Genomic DNA, 21,625 nt, shown 5'->3' on the forward strand with positions numbered 1-21,625 from the left:
GACGGGTTCCTAGGGTCTAGAAGATCGGGTTATGCACACCGAAGCGTGGATTCACGGATCGCGAGGTAAAGAGCAATGGCTACGAGTGCGATATATCGGTTTTACGTACTCGATTAGGCGTGACCGATTCGGGCAGACGAGAATTAATTACGCGAGTCGACCGTGTCGTCGCATCGTCTACTATACAATTAGATGAATAGGATTACATTTGTATAAAGTGCAATTGTAGTCGCGCGCTCGTCAAGATTGTAAAACGCGCAAACTCGATCCACGTCCAATTTTATGAGAACGCACTGGAACTCTGTGATTCCTGATAGGTACGTATCTTAGTTCTCGTTGAAAAAACATTGTTCACGGATCGAAGGGGACAACGCTTGATCCGCGTCGGATCGAGCAAACGCAGATACGTACGTACATATACATAATCGGGTACGTAGCCGAGGTTACGACCTATACCCGACATAATCCGACCTCTCCGAAGGCACCGAGCCGAGTTTGAAGTGAGGTAACACAATCCTATCCCGGAGTGGTTGCATCACAGGCGTGGATCGCATCTCTGCCACGTGAGGTGGCCGGAGAAAACCGTGTGGTGGCTACGCCAAAGAGAGACGGAGAAAGAGGAAAGGGAGGTGGAGGAGGAGGAGGAGGAGGAGGCCGGCTCCTCGGTTCGTTTTCTTTGTTGGTTCGAGAGCATGGGTCGAAGGGGTCCGGGTCGCACGATCCTGGTTGATCTTTGCGCTCGTGCGATCTCTCGTTCACCTCTCGTCTCGTCTCGGGACGGGACCCGAGTACCGAAGGCTAAGAACGTTCCACGTCTTACGTCTTGCTCCTCTAGTTAAATCTTGTCCACCGCATTCCGCATCGGTTTTTACAAAAAGACTAACGCGCCATGAACACGTAAACGTTTGGTCAATGGAATAGAAACGTCCGTGTGAGCGGTTCGAAGTAGATCGGAAACAAGCGAATAGAAAACGATACAAGCGCAATGCGTGGTAAGAATTCTTCAGGCCAGAATCTAATCAGCATACGTCGGACGTATTGGACGATATATTTTTTTTTATCGTCGTCGACGCTGGCTCGTGGAAGGCGGTACGCTTTAAAACGGGCGACAGACGAGTAGAAAACGAATAAGACCAGAACCGGAGGAAGAAGAAGAAGAAGTGGAAGTGGGGGCGGAATGCCGGTAGCAGCGGAAGCTAAGATGGCGTCGTGTTTACTTCGTTAAGGAGTTAATTACTCCTGGAGTCCTGGCTGCCGCCGCCAACGATGGACGTGGGAGTGGCAATGGAATTCGATGTACACTACGTTTCATAAGTGGAGCAAAAACTGGCGGGTTGTTGCGAAAAAAAAATTATCGCAACCCGTGGAACGTTGTAAAGTCATGAGATTTAATACGCCGAGTACGAGAAAAGTTTGAAAAGCAACGGCGTCGTATAAGTCTTCAACAGGGGAAGAAATTTTATAAGACCGCGTGCGGGATAATTCGAAAATGTTTACAGACATGCGAGAGCTATCAAGGTTCTCATAAAATCGTACGAACTGTGGTGTACTCGAGAAAGGAAATTGAAAATGTAGTTTGAAATCTGGTAAAAAAATATATGACACGAAACGACCCGCAAATTCGGTTTAAAAAACGGTCTCGTCTAACGTTGCGGTTAAATAAAAATACTTTTAGTAGCCACTGTAGTAGCGTTGTTAGCGGAAGGAAACGAAATCTCTCTCGCTCTCTCATTTCCACAGAATTTCTTCTTCTTCTTCTTCTTCTAGTAAGTATGGCGTCGCGTTAAGTGGCCCCGGTGCAAATCCGATCGAGGCTTTTCCAACGAGGAATCTATTTATCTATTTATCCCCCCACGGTCCGCCGGGGGTACGGGTAACAAGCTTGATATTAAAATGAGTAGTAAAGGTTAACCTGGCTAGACCGCGAAACGATTTTCCCCTGATTTTGTCACTGTGAATCGGATTTCGTTTAACCCGAGCCATCGGCTCGTTCGAATCGCCGCGAAACGTCACCCGTTTCGTTTCTCACGAATACGTATCGACGGCCTTATCCGTTTTCGAGATCAGAATAAGAGACGGGAACGTAGTCTAGCGTGATTCAGATAACGGGCAGTTAGTTAAAAATTCTAACGTCGCTGAGAAACAGGTATCGGAAACGGCGCGGCGCCTTCGTCCCTTGAACGCTGACGCGTCCCATCCTCGTTCAAGGGTGCCAGCCACCTAACACTTATCGGTAGCGATCGTCCAGCTTTCTCTTCTAGAAGGAAGGATCTTAAGACGCGCAATGTACACAGTTTTACATCCGCATAGGTAGCCCCGGCGCTAATCTCTCGCAGATCTCCCACGGAATCTCATTAGAAATTCATAACCGTGTCGCCCTCGCCCACCCCCAGGAGGCAACGAGCTCCGGGGGCCGCGGGGTGGCCGGGTTAAAAAACCCATGATACGAAAGAAATAAGCAGGCAAAGTACATTAAAAATTAATTACTTTGCTGATGGAAGCTAGAAGTGCCTAGGCACCGTTTCACCCCCTCGCCGCTCGAACTGGTTTCCACTCTCCCCTTTACCTCGTCCGTCCGTCCTGCGAACAAGCTCCAGCATTCCCGCCGCTTTCGCGTTTCAAATATAGTTTTTCAAGTGTACCCTGCGAACACTCGAAGCTTAAGCTGTACACGGTTTCCTTCCTCGAACATCGAAAACAGAACGTCGTTCTAATCGTTTAAGAATTTGCATGTACAAATAGGTTTTCATATAATCCGTAGTGGAAATTAGCGACGAACGCTGGGGTAGACGAGTGGAGTCGGTCAACGTTGAGCCGACGAGAACAATGAGGGCAGGTAAGAAGAAGCACCTGCCTCCCCTTAACGGTGACCGTCGAGGATGATTCGCAGCGGACCAAGGTCTTACCTTCGTCTATTATCCGGTTACTGTTGTTGGGTTTAAGACCAGGCCTACGAGCCAACGTACGTGTGAGCACGTGCGTTGTTGCAGGGGTCCTAAGGTACCGTAAATACTCGTTTAAGTGCCGCCTACTTGTTTTCCTTATACCTGTTCCATGGACCTGCGCCACCTTTCCATCTCGAAAATTTACGGCCGGTAATCTAAGCGACGTTACACCTGTCATACTCGGAGCGTAAGTAAATGTTCGATCCAAGATGAACGACAAGTGACGAACCATATAGCGCCGTATCAATTACGAATCGTTCGATTTGTATGCAGTCGATTTGAAATATCTTGTGGAAAACGATTTCAAGATGTTACTGGATTAATAGATATTTCTTTTGAACGTTAAGATCTTTGATAGAAAACTTGACTCGTTCAAAGACAGACGTACGTGCACGCATATGCATCGAGCGGATACGATCCGGTGGAAATTCAATTTATTTTGTACGAGAGTTCTCGTCTCGCTTTGTATTCCCTCAAAGTGCACGATTGGCGTAAAAGGATTTTTTTATAAAGAGACACAGAGGGTGCGCGTGCACCCGTGGGTAGATACCTACACGTGAATGAATCTCGACGACACCGATCCTTGAATGAATTCGACCACGTATCCCTGTGAGCTCACGTAACCGAACTGAACGGTGCGCGCGCGAACCGGCGGAAATAGCTGTGCCAGGAAGCGGTGCCTGTAATAAATACCGCGTCTTCCTCATCTCAAATTCGCACCGTCTAACCGAAACGAAACCTGCTCCTTAATCATGATAATGAGAACAGTCGTTTCGTCCTTCTTAACTGCGATTAACCGATCCAACGCGCGACTACTACCAGACAGATTTCTCCGGATATCTCTCCGATTCCGAATGTGCAGCCCGCGGTTCACGCGAGTATATTTCCGGAATAGAGTTACCGACGAGCCAAATATAATCGGTTGAACGGGACACTCGTACTCGAAATTAGATCCGCGGAATCATTCTCAGGAAACGCGGTTTTTAAACATTCATCGGACGTCGCTTTCGCGTGTTAGCGGTCTCGCGAATCGTTTGAATAAAATAATTGGCTGGCGACCGCGTTAAAAGTGCCGCGTATTGTGCATAACGAATCGAACGTACTTAAAATATTTCTGTCTTATTCAATCCGTCCGTCCGCTCGTTTTCGCTCGCGCGGTCCGACGAAAATGGAACTCTCGACACAGGGAAGAAACGAACCGGTACGGTCACGGGGATTACAAAATTAGTGGCTAATGCATGGGGAACCTGTAACGGTGTTTCTTAGTTAACAATGGGGCAGATATCTAAAGGAACGAACAGGGTTCTTAACGCATAGTTTCCTGGTAACGCGTTCAACAGATTCTTTGTACGTATTCGACTATTACTTTGTTATTTGTACCCGAGCACCTGATCGCCAAGATGACCGAATTTGAATTTCCAAACTTCGTTTTCGTCGGACAACGCGTTCGGCAACAGTTCCGAATCAAAACTGAATGCGCGAACTATGATTAGAGATGAACGGTCAGAGATAAACGAGAGAAAATAGAAAGTAATTCTAAGTAAATCTAAATATCCTCTGGACAGGCAATACTTGAAAATTGATGACGAATTTTCTATTTCCTTCTTCTATTATTATTACGAACTTATGACAAAAAAGCGACTCGTCATTCGCGGGCATTACCTGTCGACTTTCGACAGTTCTGACGTAGACGAGTCTCGATATCGCATCAGTTAATCTTGTTAAAACGATAGATGTTCAACTATTTTAAAACTAATATTTTAACTCTGGTTTTAAATAACGCGGGAATTCAATTGGAAATCAGTCGGAAGAATTTTCTGTTTGACGCATCGACGTCCTCCGTGAGCTTAAATCTGAATTAGAGAATATGGCGGACACCGTTACCTTGGCAAAAGTGACACAAAGTAGAGGTCAGTTTTATGGCAGTATCACCGACGAACCGAGCTCTCAAAAATATTGCCAGGCATAAAATTTTCACCGATACCTTGCAACCTGTCTGCAAGTCGTATACCCGTGAAAATAATGCTTCGCGTAAAATAATATATATACACTTTTATGGTGTTACCTGCGGAGAAAAACACCTTGTAGTGGAAATAATCCTAATGATTCCGAATATATTTTATTATCTAGGTATCGTGATACACTCTATTTAGCGAGTATACGAGCGCTTCCTTTCGTCAAATTTTTACTTTGTCGTACCTTTTTCTTAAATTACGGTATCGTTTTCAACGAGCGGAAGGGATTAAACAGTTTTAAAACACAGCACGAAAAACTTGGGTTCATAACAATGACAAGCATACATTAGCAGCTAGTGATCCTACAGGGAGTAGCTGGGTACCTAAATGATAATTTCTGGCCTTGGTAAAATATACCTAAACCAGAAGTAGGGAGAAAGCTAAAGTACGTTAAAGCTATTGGACGTTAGGATTCGCTACAATCCTCAGCTCACAAAGAAAATAAAATGTGCGCTGAATGACAGTCACAAAGAGAATAAAATGTTGCATCTAATCGCACGTGTAAACAACGAGCACTGAAGTATTGACAATATAACATATTTCATATTAATTGATTAATTTGGAAATTTCGTGTTTTAAATATGCAACTTCTAGTTTAGGGGCAATTTTATGTAGATGCCTAGCCTCTCTCCGTAGGGCCAGTAAGCGCTGTTTCGATTTTTAAGCTCCGATATCACACCAGGGTCTGTCACAGGTTCATTTAGTATCTTCTTCCAACGCAGCAATACGTAATTCAAATATTTGCCGGGTACTTGTATTTCGTCCGTATTACGGATGCAATTATCGATTCTTAAGTAGAAGGGAATTGCGAATTACGTATCGCGCTTGTTCTATCCCTCCTCGTCTTTTCTCGCGACTCAGCAGTTCGTTATTATCTCATTCCGTCATTTCCCTTTAAGCCGCGACCGGTGAATCTTCCCGGGTCTTTAAAGACATCAAACTTTTCCGAAGGAAGAATAGATCTTTTTTTTATCATACAACTGTTTATCGATCGCTACGAGAATGAATCCACGGCAGATAAGATAACCCAGAGGAGAATCGTGATTTTTGCTGGAATAAAAGCGAAGGGAATTCACGAAGGGTCGAAGGGTAGCGGTGGGTTACAGTCTGGGCAATAATTACGAGACGTAAAGTGACGAGATCGTTCCGGGAACGAGAGAGCGTCGTTCGTGAAAAAGACGGAAGACCCATGCTCGCGTGAAAATTTCTTGGAAGATTGAAGCCTAAGCCGATGTTCCCTTTTCAGGGAAGGTTTGCGTTCACCGCAAAATTGTACGCGAAAGTATATGGGAGGCACGACTTCTTCGACTTCGTTAAATTAATTATTAATTGTTCTTAAAATGCGAGATAACGCGATGATCGTGTTAATGGATTTACACATACAACACAACTCTGAACAAAGCTGATTAAACGCGAGGAATAACCAGAGCAGCGGAGAGACATATAGCGGGCTTCCTTACTTACAAAGGCGTATTATAATATAAGTCTAAAAAAAGGCATAATAATTCTCAAGATTAAAAAGGCAGCACCCGGTGGTAATTAGCCATATCCCCGATTCGACCTCGCCTCGGCAATTATGCATACTTAAATACACAATTAACTTCTCCACTTTTCAGTAAGTAAGTACGTACCCGGTACCCGCCGGATCTGAATTCGAAAAACTCTGGGGAATCGGAGGAGGTCCACTCGACTTGCAGTGCGTGAAAGGGTTCAAAGGAACGGAACCTTAAGCCTTAAATCCTCGGTTTCGAAAGGGAAAGGGGAGGTAGCGAAAAGAAAAGGAAAAAAAAAACGCGAGTGAAAGAGAGAGAAAGAGAGTAAGGTTGTCTTCGGCTGGATAAAAGTAAGGTTAAGGCGAGAGGCGAGAGGCCTTCGGGCCATGCCATCTCCATCTCTCTCTCTCTCTCTCTCTCTTTCTCGTTTTTACTAAAATGTAGCATTCACCACCGTGCTTCCCTTCGTCTTTTCCCGTCTCTATCGTTGCAAACCGTGTGTATCGCGATTCGAGTTTGTACGCGTATTCTTTTTGTTAAAATATCGTAACGCGATAAAACAATAGGTTTCGAAGAATGCCTAATTTAAAACCGAATCGACCGCGAAGTCTATTTTATGCGCGAATACATCGAAGTTGGAGTCTTGATCGATTGATACGAAAAAATCTTGAAGACGGTGAAACGGCGTCGACGAGGATATCGTTGACAATATTTTCGATTATTCGAGTCGGCAAGTCCGTCGACTCGAATTTATCGTTAGCGCGGGGCTATAAGGTCGACGGCTAGGTTTCTGGGGTATAGTTCCATCGTTAAGGAGCCAGTCGAGGAAGGAGAGTGGGTGGTTAGAGGGTGGATGGTTTTAGGGTCCACACAGAGAAAGGAAGCCCGAGCACCGCACCGTGGCACGTATAAGCAAGGAACGTGTGGGGTATTGACTAGCCGGCTGGTCCCGGCGAGCCAAGGCAAGGCAAGGCAAGGCAAGGGTTGCGGCTAAGACTAAGGAGTTGAAGAGAGAGACCGAACCGAGAACCGAGAACGGGAACAGAAGGAGCACCTGAAGAGACTCCGAGCCAAGGAAGATGGAAACGGACGCGAAAGTGGGAAAGGGAAGGAGAGAACTAACACCCGTTTCACACTAAATGCGAGCGCGTTCTATCAATCCGGAATTCGCGTATCCGAAATTCTCGTTACGAATCGAGATAGGAAATCGATTATCCTTAATAGTTCATCCCTTACCATTTACGGCCGATCTGTGAAAAATGTGATTTTCGACGATGTTTCGGGTACGAGCAGCGAACGCCGATAGAAACGGAGAGTCAACGATTCATAGTTTAACTCGGAGCGTTAAGCATAAGATTTATGAGGAAACCCTACACGTACGTAAAACTGATCGTCGTAGAAGCGAAGTAGAATTTACAAGTGGGCGATCGAAGCAAAATAGAGAAACGTGTCGGGAATCGTTTTACGCGCACGAACTGCATGGGTAAATTTTAAGCGGTCGACGGACGCTGAGAGGAGATACACACAGCGATTCAGCGGCACGAGGGAAACTGAATCAACCTCCGAGCGGACGGGTCCCGGGAGTTTTTGAACGGGACATCGGAGATATAATTCGTCGGATGGATAACGTGCGTTATCGTGTGAAACGGGCCTAACCGAGCGAACGGGGGTGGCGGTGGTCCAGAGTCCAAGGGATGCAAGCAAGCAAGCAAGCAAAGGAGGCAAGAGAGAACGCGATCTCTCTCATCGCTGAAGGTGGTTTCCAGAGGTTGGGGCTCGGGGCCTCGGGGGTGGTTGGATGGGTTGGGTGGACTACCTAAGACTGATATGGATTGTAGATTATTCTGGACCTCGGGGTGCGGCTTGGCCAAGGGTTAGTATCTCAGAACCCTTGGCGTTCACCTCCACCCTGGCCACCCACCCACTCTCTCTCGCTTTGCTTCTTCTGCCCCTCGACCGACGCGGCGTTACCAAACCACCCGACCACCACCCCCGCCGAATCTCTTCTCTCGCATCCCTTCGCGTTCGCAACGCGAACAGTATATACACCGACAAGTTTCTTCGCGTCTGTTCCGACGTGGCTAGGCCTGCGGCCGATTACATGCCTTCGCGTAATCCGATGTTAGCGAATTCGACTCGATGTTCCCAACATACCGTTCCTTACATCTTGGAAAACTCAAAATCTAAAAGATCTAAACAGTCTCCATCCGCGATTTCTCTCTTTTCTCAACGACTTTCGCTTTTGTCCAGTTTTTCATTATACTAATCGAATCGAAAGTTGTGCCCCCGAAATACATACATATCTCGAAGAGAAAGCGGCTCGGACATTCAGTAGTTCCGTTCTTATTTATATTTCAGTATCCCGAGTATGCTATCCCGAAATCTTACTGAATGATGTACGATTAATTATTAATTTCATACATCTCTGGCTCGACACTGTATTTCATACCACCCAACATTTTCACCTTTTTTTTTACGACGACCGACGCGAGGCAGCGGAGCGTTGTTAATGACAGTTAATGACAGTTGTTTGCGGCTATTACTATACTAGTTTTCAGTATAGTGCCTGGCACTACGCGGCACACGCTTCGTAATTGCGTGTATACAATACTCATTGTCAGTGGTGGTCAGACGAACCTTTTGTCATAGCAAGGCCTTGCGCGATACCTTTACTCGTTACAGTGAATCATACTCCTTTGTTAGTACGAGATCGCCACAACACGTAGCGCGTAACCGTTAAAACAAATTCATTGTCCGCCTGTGTAAATCTGGTGTACCATATCTACGGAATTCTAAACCCGACATCTAACTTATTGGTAAACGCAGCGTTGCACGTATGCGCTGTGTACCGATGGCCAGTTTCGTCATATGGAAAAGGTTAAGAACGTATTCCGACACTCGGGGGGCAATCTTTCACATTCTACGCATACTTTGCGCCGCTGCAGCATCTCTAGAAGATAGCTGCCGTATAAACGGAGCCGAGCTTAGGAGCGTTCGCAGTTTCGCGGAAGCAACAAGCTGTTTATGGCTGTTCCTCTCCCTCCTGCTCCTGCTCCTGCTCCTACTGCTCTTCTTCTTCTTCCACGCTTGGATTCTCCCGCTGTTCCACCGTATTCTTCCCGTTTATTTAAATAAGTACGAGCGTACGTATTTACACTGACATACGTTGACTTTAAATAATCTACTATCGCGTTTATTTTAGCATTTAAAGCATTTAAACAAAAAATGCGTCGATATAAAATTGGTTGAATTCAGTACCGTTTCGTCGAATGGAAATCTTGACCAGAGAATCAATGCATCTGTACGTGTAGTTTGTAACAATCGAGATTATGCGATATTTGTAATTATCGTTATCTCTGAATCGTCATACGATAGAGATTCGTGTCTCAAAGGGTTAAAACCGTTTAAACAACGAATCGTGCGTTAAAACGAACATGTGGTTATTCATTTTTTCAAACCGTCCTGCCTGTTCCCTCTGATGTCGGTACCTCTATTCTTTCCGCAAAGGGGTAGGTTATGGAGGAAGAGACAGGAAGGGTGCAAAGAGAGAAAGAGAGAGAGAGGGATGTAACCCTCCGGGGAGTAACCTTCGGCGCGGAACGGCTCGGCGTGCCAAGTGGCTGTTTACATCAATTTTATCGCCTATTTCTGAACACACCCCTTACTCCCAGTTTTGCATTTCGCGACCTGATTTTCACTCCGACTCGAGCGAACTGAAAATAGAATATGATTAAGTATCGCATACGATCCGAGAGGTACGCGTAGAGACTAAGAGTTTCGAACGATTCGATGGAACGAACGCGTGTTCGTTCAGGAAGAACAACGTGTTCCGCGACGATGTGAGATTCTTTTGCTGATCGGTAAATACGATGAGGAGCTACTTTGCTCCGCGGTGAGACTGTCGCGTCCTCGCGAAGGAATTCGGTCCGTCGGAAGGGAGGCAGCCGGAGACGACAATCAAAATCCTTCCCCGAAACTTTATCGATCGTGCGCGCCTCGCGTGATTCATATACTCGACATGCAATTCCTGATCACCACCACCAGTACCACCGATCCTTACCGGTGTCCAGATAAGAAGAAGATGACCAGAGTAAAGGCGATAAGGGACAGAGGCGAACACGGGACAGGGTGTATGTATCCTCCCCCCTTCTCTCCCCCTCTTTATATGTATGTATGTATGTACATCCTTCCTCTGTATCCGAGACTGAGAAACCACCAACCTCCGCTCCTCGTTGTCCTGTACACACCGTAGGATAGCGGAGGGTTGCTGGGGAGAGGGTTGATCTGGAACGTGTGCTGGCCAGGGACGAATACGAAGGTGGCCGAAGGGGTTGGGGTAAGTCGTAAGACGTCCAGGGAGCGAACGAGAGAGACGTTCGCGCTGAGAGCGAGATGAAACGATATACACTAACGTCCACAAATAATTCGAACGATGATTCACGTAAAATTCATCAAAAGAATCGTGTATGATCGATGGAATGTGTGCGATTAAGGACGGTAAAACGATCAGGCGAACGCGATCATCGTCGAGGAAGATCTGCCGATCGACTAGCCTGACATTCGATAAGTCGGGAAAGAAAGTTGCTGTAACATCGCAACGATAGACGGAGGTGCCGCGACGTTGTACGTAAGTACTACGCGTGGAACGTTACGATGGACGGAGATCTTTCGCGTCTAAACGGTACGAAATTGGGTAGATGGGAGTGGAAAGGGTTTAGGAAAAATGTTGTACGCGCGCAAGGAACGGCTACCCTGATCGCGCGTCTACGCTCCTTCGGCGGTCCGAGTATTTATGGACGATACTGTACGCGAACGAACGCGTACACATAATAGAGACGGAGAAACGTCTGAAGGAGGACCAGCAACACCGCCGATGAAGAGAATCCGCACCGGTCCAGAAGAGGAGAGCCGAGGCACGGGGTAAGAAGGGTGAAAGCGGGACCGGAGGGTGGTTGCGCGAAACACGGAAGGAAGAGGCGAAAGCGAAGAGGGGGTGGAAAGGCCGGGCGTGAGAGAGGCCGGGAGGGAGGGTGGTACCGTTAATTCCCCGATACAATGCTCGTATCACCTACCGCCTCAACCTACCACCCTCTCTTCCACCCTCGACCCACCGGCGTCCCCCGTCCCGTGACCACCCACTCCTCGCGAGCCGGGGGTGGTTCGCCTCCACCCGCGGACGTTCCTTGTCTTACTGGCAAACTTAATCGATATTTCACAGTTTCTTACCCCCTCCGGACCCCGCAACCACCCCGGTTCGTCCCATCCCGGTGGTCGTCTTTCTTTCTCTGGCCCGCGCGCGCTCGGACTCTCCGTTCGCTTCTCCTTCCGGGGGTTGTTCGTGTCCGGCCGCAGAGAGCGGGACGAGGATGAACCGGCAACGACGGTTGTTGATCGAACGAGGAGAGGAGCAGAGAAGCGGAGAAGCATCTTCTCTTCCCTCCAATCGCACTTCCGAGGAGCCAGCAGCAGCACGGGGCAGCGCCTGCGGGAACTCTCTCTGTCCCTCACCCTCCGTCTTTCTTCCCTCTTGCATGTACGTGTAGGTACGTGTGTACGCGCGAGAGAGTCTCGCAAATATCCATCTGCATATTGTATTACGCGTCACGATAATCTACGCTAGCACCAAGCATATAAATGGAGACGACTCCGGTCGGACGATTTTCCAAATTTCTACCGAAAATTAAACCTGACCGTCTTTCACCGTTCGCGGTTTTCTAATGAGAATTCTAAGGATAGCCCGTTGGATCGAAAAACAACTAGAAACGAGAACGAGGCGCGGTATGAACGTACCGAACCGATGATTACAAACGGGCGGCTCGAAATGAATTTCGGGACGGACGGTCGAACGTTGCGTTCCTCCCGTTACAAATAAACTGGACAAATCGCGCGTTGCAGTTTAAAAAGAAATACGTAATCCCACAGCACCGTTTTATTAATTCGTCTAAGTTCGTAAACTCGGACCGGCGAGTGTACGTGCGTGTAAACGAGCAAGTTGAATATGCGCGATGAAATTCCTATTAAATACCGCAAGTGATCTAGCTACCCTAATAAATAAATTGCAGTTTTGCTAAACTTCTTTGTTTCCTACCATTAGCCATGCATCAGGTATAATAAAGGATAATAAAAATGAAAAGCAGCTTTCTTAAATCATCATCGGTGCACGCGATAATACGGTCGCGGTTAGAAGCACGGAAAGCGGTATAACTTTTGATCGCGCGGGACGATTACGCGACGCGATGACTGGTGGTATCGTCCGAGTCCGAATCTTTCGTCGTCCCGTTTGATCGACGAACTTTTTGCCACCGGAGGCGGTGGATGGCGGGGGATGGGAGATCCGTTACTGTCAAACAGTGGCGGCCGCCTACCCGAGAGAAGCACCTCGTGCACGTGAATCAATAGCATTAACCCGTTCCATCGTATCGGGGTGTGCGGGATGGGTGGCCCGTTGGGCGAAAGGCGAGGAGAGGGTGGCAATAGTAACAATCCTGAGGTATTTAGCCGCTCGCCCCGAGGACGGAGGGAAGGGTGGCCCAAGATACCGCTAAGACCGTCCGCGTACTCTCTGCGCCATCCATCCATCCACCCTTCTTCTTCGTCCCCCGTACCCCGTAGCCATTCACCCGTTTCCCGTCCTCGCGCTTCCAACTATGTACGCGACCATCCTCGTCCCGCTATCCGCTATCCATCTGGCCTCTGTCTCGCTCCGTCCTCCTTGCCTAAACGTATCGCGGCTCGTATGGACTCGGCGCGGCTGTTTAACCGCTCGCGCACCGAGAACGGTGAACTTCGAGTTCGATCCGAAAGTGACTCGACACCGTCTTCGAATCCACTTCGTATCTTCTTCTTCGATCGATCGATCCTTTATCGCGGCGTACGAACGGAACGCGCTTGCACGGTACCGTGCGTCTATTTCTTTCGCCTAATAACCGGAAGCTCTGGGTGTACAAAGTGTGGCGTTACGTGGAATAGGAAAAAACGGAGTTGTTCGTTCGCGTGTAAAAATGGTAAAAACGCGTTTCCGGAGACGAATCTCTTTTGTTACAGCATCGGGAAGATGCGAATCTGGTGATGCATGACAGAGAGACCGCAGTCCACATCCGGCGTTCTCATCTGGAAATTCAGATCGCGTACTCCTTTTATCGTTTGATCGTCGTTCGCGGATCGAATCGCCGCCGCGGGATACGGATGTTGTCCGTGACTTACGAATTCGATCGAATTGGACCGATCGCGGAGGGGTCGGGCCGCTTGGTTCCGTGACTCACGCCGAGGAACACGCGTTTCCCTGTCAACCGATTCGACTCCAAAATCTGTGGCGAGGTCGTCGACCAGTCAACGCGGAATAGAAACTAGCGGAGCAAATTAATTCTCACCGTTTAGTTGGCCCGCCGCGCCGCAAGAGAAAACACCGCTAACTTTCGACGAGGGGGAGGGGAATAGAAAACAAAAAAGCGTAATGAAAAGAATAAAAAAAAAAAAAGGAAAATACAAAACGTTGGCCCGGGCGATACTTTCGGCAGAGAGAAACGAGGGAGGGAGTCGGAGGAGGGCAACCAAAAAAAATTCGTGTCACACTCGAGTGGGTTCGCCTCGCGTTTTACCAACGCTCCGTTGGACTTCTCTCCGCTCGGCTCGGCTCGGCTCCACTTCGCGAGAACAAGGAACCACCCGGACGACTCTGGTTTTTAAATCCTAAAAGCGAGCGAGCGAGCGAGCAACTACGTAGGTAGGCAGGCAGGCGGGCGCGCGCCGCTTCTGCTCGCGGAGCGCATTATTTTCGCCCATTGCCAAAAGTCAGCGTTTTGCCAGACTGCGCACAGATCGCTTGCCGTTTAATGCCATTCTTCGCTCGTCTCCCCTACTCCCCCTTTGCATATTTTTCCTTCTTCCCATCCGTCTTTCTCGTTTCCCATCGTACTCCCTCGTTCTTTCTCTGAACAATCCGTTAACCGCTCATCCATCGATTGCTCATCAAAACTTCAGTTAAAAATCGTCGATAGATTTACATAGTCCAACGCAACGAGTTACATAGTCCTGACGAATAATCCGCATTCTCTGTTTTTCGAATCGTACTAAACGAAAGATTGCGCGTGAATGGAAGGATAATGCGAATCGCGGGATTGTTATTGGTAGAGTCGCGGTTGACTAACGAAAAGATTCGATTAGGGAAGCGATAACGATTTATCGTCGGCCTGCATCGAAGTTCCGCACGATCGGCCTTGATTTTCACGATTATCGGCATTATCCCCACGGTGCGAGATCAATGGCCCTTTGTCTCATTTGGCAACGGATCGCGAGCGTGAAACCGTTAAAATTTTTCAATACTACGAGAAAGTATTTGCTCTCTCGCGTCTTCCCGAAAGCTTCTGCTCTTACTACCATTTTTCGATAAACGTGTCTACCGTACGAATGCAGACGCGGCACGGCGTTTCCTCATTTATGAAAAAAGCGGTTTCTAAGATCTGCACTGGGCATCGTCCATGGTCGAGTTTGTACGGACGGGAAACGAGAACGGGGTGATTACGTGGACAACGCGTGTGGAGGACAGTTAAGACTCGTTACATGCTCGAGCAAAGACGGTTACCTAACTGAAGGTACAAGATATCTAGCTATCTAACCCGGTTCGAAAAATAATAAAGAAGATGGAACGGAATCTTAGTTACGTTCGTAGTTCAATTTTTTCAATCGTCTGCAAGCTTTTGCGAATTCGACAAATCGCGTAATTTCAGTGTTCGTTCAATTTCGAAACGAAAGATATATTTATGTCAAAGATAATTGGGAAAATTGTAAGCGCACGTCTCGATTAATTAATTAACGTTATCGTTGGATCTGTATTTATGGCATTTGATATCGACAAACTTTTGGGGCTCGCACGCGTGGCCGTATGCGTGCACGAGTTCGAGGGGTTGAAAGGGGGTTGAAAGGGGGCGGAAAGAAGAGGGTGAGAGAGGCTGCTTGGCATGAGAAGCGTTCATCAGCCCCGAGGTTTTAAATACGAGGCGAGGCAAGGGAACTAAGGAAGAAACCACCCCCGCGTCTCTCCCTCCCATCCTCTTTCCACCCTTACCAGTGACGGATCGATTAAAAATCTTAGGGGCGAAAATAACATAGGGCGCCTACTTTCACGTTTTTCCACGTCTCACGTTTACCTACAGTATTCTTTCTTCATTATTCGTTGTCCTGTTCGTTTTCTCGTTTCGAATTTCGAGTCAGGAATTCGATTACGATTATTTCTCGCTCAATTTATTAATTCAATTAGCGCACACATGTATGAACGAACGGACGGCTCGTGTTCTGTAATTTATCGATCGCCGAACCGAAAACAGAAGTTACGAAATGCCACAGTAATACACGTAGGTACGAATCGAGTAAAACGTGTTTGTTTTTCGACTTTTTCAGATTCTTAATGGACTCCATATCGTAATTCCGATCGAGGGTTGGCAAAAAAATCCTATCCGGGGAAGGGTAAAGGGGTAAGAGGTGGGGCGGTTCATTGGCTGACGCAGTTTTGTACGTGCAGTTTTAAATAGTCCGACCGAGGGGTGGGCGAGAGCAACCCCACGGTTTTCAGGGAACACCCGGGGGTGGTGTAAGTTGATGTGGGTAAGAGTCCGGACGGAAGAAGAAGAAGAGGGTGGGCAAGGACCAACGAAGGCAAAGGAGATGCCTCTTCTTCTTTCTCTCTTTCGCACTCTGGCTGGCTCCGCGAAAACGAAACAGGGAGAAAAAGGAGCGAAAGGGAGGAAGAGAGAGACGGTTGTCGGAGATAAGATGCAAACGAACCCCCTTTCGCCCGCTTCTCGCGTCTCGATCGATAGCTCCACGCGGAAAATTCGAAAGTAAGATGCAATTAAACAGCGAGGCGAGGGTAAGCAAGAAAAGGGGTGAGTTTTCCAGCCCCGTAGGCCCTGGCTACCCCCCTCGCTTCTCACCCTCGCCGGCTACGACTTCTTCCTCCCTTCTCTCGCCTTCGACCCCTCGAATCCTTTCACCTTACCCTCCTCATCCTCCTTCCTCTTTTTCTTCTTTCTTCGCGTACAACTATCCCCGTACATCGCTGTTTCTCATCTCGAGTTTCGAATCATTTCGTAATTAAAATACGATATACAAAATATGCAATAGCAATTACGTGTGCTCAATGCATGACAACCTGTCATGTTGCATTTTGCCGTATATATTAAGTATTCAGTCCGCCTTCGTGTCAAAAACGTTCTAATTTATTTTAGACAACTTTAATCGAGGTAAACGATATTTTACTAAAGCATGTACCGACACTTTCGTTTCGTTTTTAGCACTCATTCTCATCGATCGATACCTAATTATAATCAAGACACATGCTTAATTAATCGCATGTATTACGTATCACCGTATCGAGGTTCGGACGCGGTTAGGCACAGAGTGGATCGCGTATCGCGATTCGAATAATTTTTGAATCGCCTCGCGTCGCGGCGTTACGTTGGCCCGAAGGGAAGCAACCCTTTTTCTCAACCCCTCTGGTATTTATATCGAGCGTCTTAAAGCATCTCTCTCTGTCTCTCCCTTCGTTGCCCGAACAATCCCCTCTTCTCATGACTCGCTCGCTGCTTCTTCTTCTTCTTCTTCTTCTGCTTCTTCTTCTTCCTCCAACCCTTCTCCCTCTCGTGACGTCACTTTAAATACTCTTTTCGAGGGGGTGGCAGTGGTACTGGTAGGTATAAGGGAACTGGTAGTCGTTGCCTCGTCCGGGAGTGGAAGATCTCGTTCTGTCTCATTTCTCTCTCGCCGACCCCTCCCCTCGCTCTTATGTTTCAACCACCCCCACGCTGGCCTTACCCTCTACAGATGTCTTACCGCGATTCTTTCTCCCTTACCCCGATCTGTCTTTCTCTCTAAGCTTAATTATTTGAATAAAATAGACGGGCCACGTTCGATACCTAAGCTTCGGTGTGACCGGTTGATCGATACACGCTCTGCGTCTGTCGGCTTGTTTCATCGATCTAATTGGAAGAAATTCGTTTTCCAATCCCTTCCGAATTTAGCCCACGAGACTCGACTCCGATCATCTCTACAGAACCGATAAAAAGCATGGAAAATATTCGGATGAATAGTAGCCGTAAGATCGTGCGAGGAAGAAGAAGCGGAGAGGATCCTCGATCCGTGAAAGTGAGCAGAGAACAAAAGGCAAAAGGCAGTAGGCCGTAAAGTAAATCCCAGCCGGCACACATACAGGTACGCGTATGATTGATGCACGGAAGTAAATTTTACGATCTAGTAGTGGTATTTTACGATCCACGCGATTTTTGATTCACCGTGCACGAGGCTGAAGCAACGTAGCCAGATTCTTACGTGCATGTACGTGGTAGCTGGTAACCGAGTCATAAGGAATTCCTTTTCCACGGCGATCGAGCATCGGCCACGTTTCCACGGGTACAGTCCGAACCATAACGAGTCAGCGACGTCTATTTGAAAAATCAATCTATTTCTCCGGCCAATTCCGACTTCGTCCCACGTGAACCGAAGAAACCGTTCATTTTCATTTTTAATGAATTTTCTATAATGTATCACATTTAAACATTGAATAACACCGAAAATATTGCTGCACCTCGGTAATACGAAATGAATTAATTCATTTACAAAAGTTAATCATTTATTTGTTATACTATTTATTCGTATTCCCGTTCTTCTGCTATTCCGTTTATGTAAACCGATATACATATTTCGTGCACGTTCCTTTCCCCCCATGGTATCTCGTCCTCAATTTTGCCAAGATCTTTCCGCTATTTATACATGAACGTATGTAATAACAACCGAAAGTTTACGAATAGACATAGCCATGAGATCGAAAGAAGGTTTTGTTAATTACACGAACCTGACAACAGATCTTTGCATATCGGGCTGTGTACCTATCGATTTTAAAGGATCGCGAATGGAGCACGTAAATAAGCACGTAGACAAGAGCATCTGGTAAATATCGAGGATTCCCACAGGTCAGACCGACACGGCTCGGCGACCCTTTTCGCAACCGGTAACCCGCCTAACTTCTAACTCGATACGTAATTGGCCCATTCGCTAATTTTCGAACGGGTCCACGATGATCTATGCGCCGTAGAGCCGATCTACAGACAGCGCGCGACGCTGCGACGGGGCCGCTTACTTCTTCTCTTAAACGCGAAATAGAGAAATCCGACGGGTGTATCCAGGTATATCGCAAACAGGTAAATTTGCATCAAATTGATCCGTTAAGTCAAACAAGACCCCGAGTTATGTGTACTGTTACCACCGTGCTCGGTCTCGCTCTTTCGCCTTCTCTGTCCGTCTGTGTGCATCGAATCCCAGCGCGCGGAAGAAAACGTTGACTCCTCGGTTGCGTAACCCCTGCCGACGACTGACCCCGAATCGAACGATTTGCTCTCCTCGCGATCTATCGATCCTTCCTTTCTACCATCGCGAAACCGTGCGCCGAAAGATGATCGATGTGGGAGCGATTTCTCGTCGGTTCGCAACCCGACGAAACTAGCTTTAAAAATTCCGCACTACTTCGTTTATGGTAGGCCGGAGAATACGCGTCTGTCGTTCCGATCGTCTAACAGGCGACGATCGGCGACGATCGACGCCGTTCGACACCCCGTCGCGGCGTTTGTTTCTACGATTTAGATGTTAATTAGAAGTAAAAAGATCCCGATCGGCCTTTGATCGATGAAACGGCGATCGGCACAGTGCGTTCCGTTTATTAATTCGTGTATGGGAGGTTGGGCAGCGCGTAACGAAGCGGAGATGCGAATCGAAAGAGAGTAAATAAGCGACGAGGATAGAGAGAAGATCACGGAGGAGAATAAAAGGAGAGCACGCAGTCGGGCGGCCGATCTCGAGCGGCCGTGGCGCGGAACAGAGCTCGATGGAGCGGAACTACCAGTCACCTGCTCGCTTCCGGCACGTCTCTCTCCTCCGTTCGTTTCGGTTTTAACCCCCGGACGATTCCCCGAATGATCCGACCCCCTTCCACCCCGTCCTGTCCACGTCTTAATCTCGTTTCGTCGTCCATGAGATACCACGACCGATTACAACACCGATTCGACTCGCGTACGAGTTTCAGATTACACGTATTTCGCTCGAAAAAAAGTGATTGCCCACTGAAACGGGTTCGCTTCGTTACTCGCGCTCGACGCAACAATGAAAAAAAAACAGGCGGATACGAGATATTTTCTAATCGACCACCCGTTTGCACACGTATTTGTTGTGCCCATGCCAATTTACGTATGAACTTATGGTATACGATTGTTTTATCATTGTTTTTAGGCGATGAATCGGTGCCCGAAGCGTTTACAGTTTACACATGTATACATGTAGAGAGATCGAGGCTCGAGACGTTCGACAACGCCTGGGAACGATTCGATCGAAGCCGAGCCATGACTAAGCGTTCCTTCTCGGATCTTCGAGCCGGACAACCAGATCGAACGATGCCCCGCCGCTCTCGTTCTCGTTCTCGTTCGCCTCGCGTTTAATCGGTTCACCGTTCAAACCCGAACCTGCATCCTCCGACTTCTATTTATGTACGTGTACATACCGACTCGTAACGGCCTCAGTAACCACCGTTTTGCACGGATGAAATATTTAATTTCCACTGAAATTGCTAACGATTCGAGTGCATCGTGCGCCTGTTCGCCTCCAACGGCGATAAAACATTTCGTTGTTATAATATAGATTAACTTCATGCTTGTCTTCGATCTAAGACCGTACGGTATCATCGTATCACAGGGCTTATGCCCGTCAAATACAAATAAATAACTAAATAAAAACGAATGTCATACTAAATAATTATCGACGAGTCACACTGGGTTTGGTATTCGACTGGAGCGTTTGAAATTCTCAAGATTATTATTATTCGTAGAAAACGATTTTCTCGGTTCTATGAGGCGAATACGTGTAGCTTTCTAGTCGAACTTTTCTCGGAACACGGTTTCTTTCCGTAGACAAGAGTGTGTAACGAAGTTATACGATTGCCACACGATCCGTTTCATTGCATTCTATTGTATCGAGCTAACGATCTCGAGTGATCCGACTGACTCTTCAAACATTTTGTTTAAACAAAACGTAGTAGTTGGTTTCGCGTTTGAGGAAAGAGAAAACGGTGAGACGTAGAAGGATATCGGGAGCCTGGTTCCGTATATTTCCACGGGAGACCCGGAGAGAGGCTAAAGGGGCCCATTACCCGGCCGTAAAACCGTGGGCTAGGCCCCGCTCTGCTGTTACACACGCATCCCGTGCAAAAAAATGCCACATTGTTCTTTACCACTGGTAACGATCGCGTGTACAGTCTCGCCGGCAAGATCCTGCCAGCGACCGGCGATTTCTCCTCGAAAACGTCGATCGCGCGCGTACTTCGATTCGATTTCCACGAGAGCGACCGCGGATCTATCGGGTAAAAAGAAACCGATCGTGAATCCGATTCGGCAGACATCGCATCGGAGTTTCCACCAGATTTTTATTTGACTCGGGATTTAATTTACTCAGCCGCCCCGTATCTCTCTACGACGCGTGGCGCATTGCCTAGCCTGGTCAACGAAAACTTTTCCCCGGATTCTACCTGGAAAATAAATATTCGGTCGGGCCACCGCCGCCGTACCGTCGGTTGGCTGATTTATTCCGTTGCGGAATGCGTACAGACTTGCCAACGAGAGCCTGGCCCCGCCGCAGGAGTTAACCCACTTTTTCCCCTTTGCGAAAAAACCGCCCCTTTGCGAGAAGAGGTAGGTAAATATGATCGTGATAAAATTGTACGCGTGCCGCGTCGATTTAATTAGTTTCGAACGATACCTCTTCGGGCGGATTCGGCTCGTACAAGTTGGAACAAAGTTGCCCGGCGCGCGCGACTATTCCGATTATGATTGGCGCATCATCGTGATACTAAATAAATTCGGTGGATCGCCCCCTCGTGTACAAAGGCGCCACGCTAATTGAACACGGTTATCGGGATTCATCGATCATCTCCCGTCCCCCCGGCAGAGAGAACAGAAAAAATGTATTTAACCGCGCGTCACGAACCCGAGTGCTCGGAACTCGAGATACCTACGTATGTATCTATGTGGGTACAGCGAGAGACAAAAGTACCTATTCATAAGCGATTTGTAACGTCGAGTCCAAAGTACCGAATCGATACGTCGCATGAAGGATGGAAATATTTCTTAGCCGAGGAGAA

General features: G+C 47.6%; 1 protein-coding gene and 1 long non-coding RNA gene across 5 annotated transcripts in view; one reads left to right on the forward strand and one right to left on the reverse strand.

The window, feature by feature from the left end:
• The window catches only part of lov (BTB/POZ domain-containing jim lovell protein), a 93,366-nt gene that overhangs the window by 36,282 nt on the left and 35,459 nt on the right, over positions 1 to 21,625 (reverse strand). The window lies entirely within an intron of this gene.
• The window catches only part of LOC113463823 (uncharacterized), a 47,469-nt gene that overhangs the window by 21,706 nt on the left and 4,138 nt on the right, over positions 1 to 21,625 (forward strand). The window lies entirely within an intron of this gene.

This window comes from Ceratina calcarata, unplaced genomic scaffold, assembly GCF_001652005.2.
Source record: "Ceratina calcarata isolate Rehan_Ccalc_2016 unplaced genomic scaffold, ASM165200v1 scaffold165.2, whole genome shotgun sequence".
Classification (NCBI taxonomy): domain Eukaryota; kingdom Metazoa; phylum Arthropoda; class Insecta; order Hymenoptera; family Apidae; genus Ceratina; species Ceratina calcarata.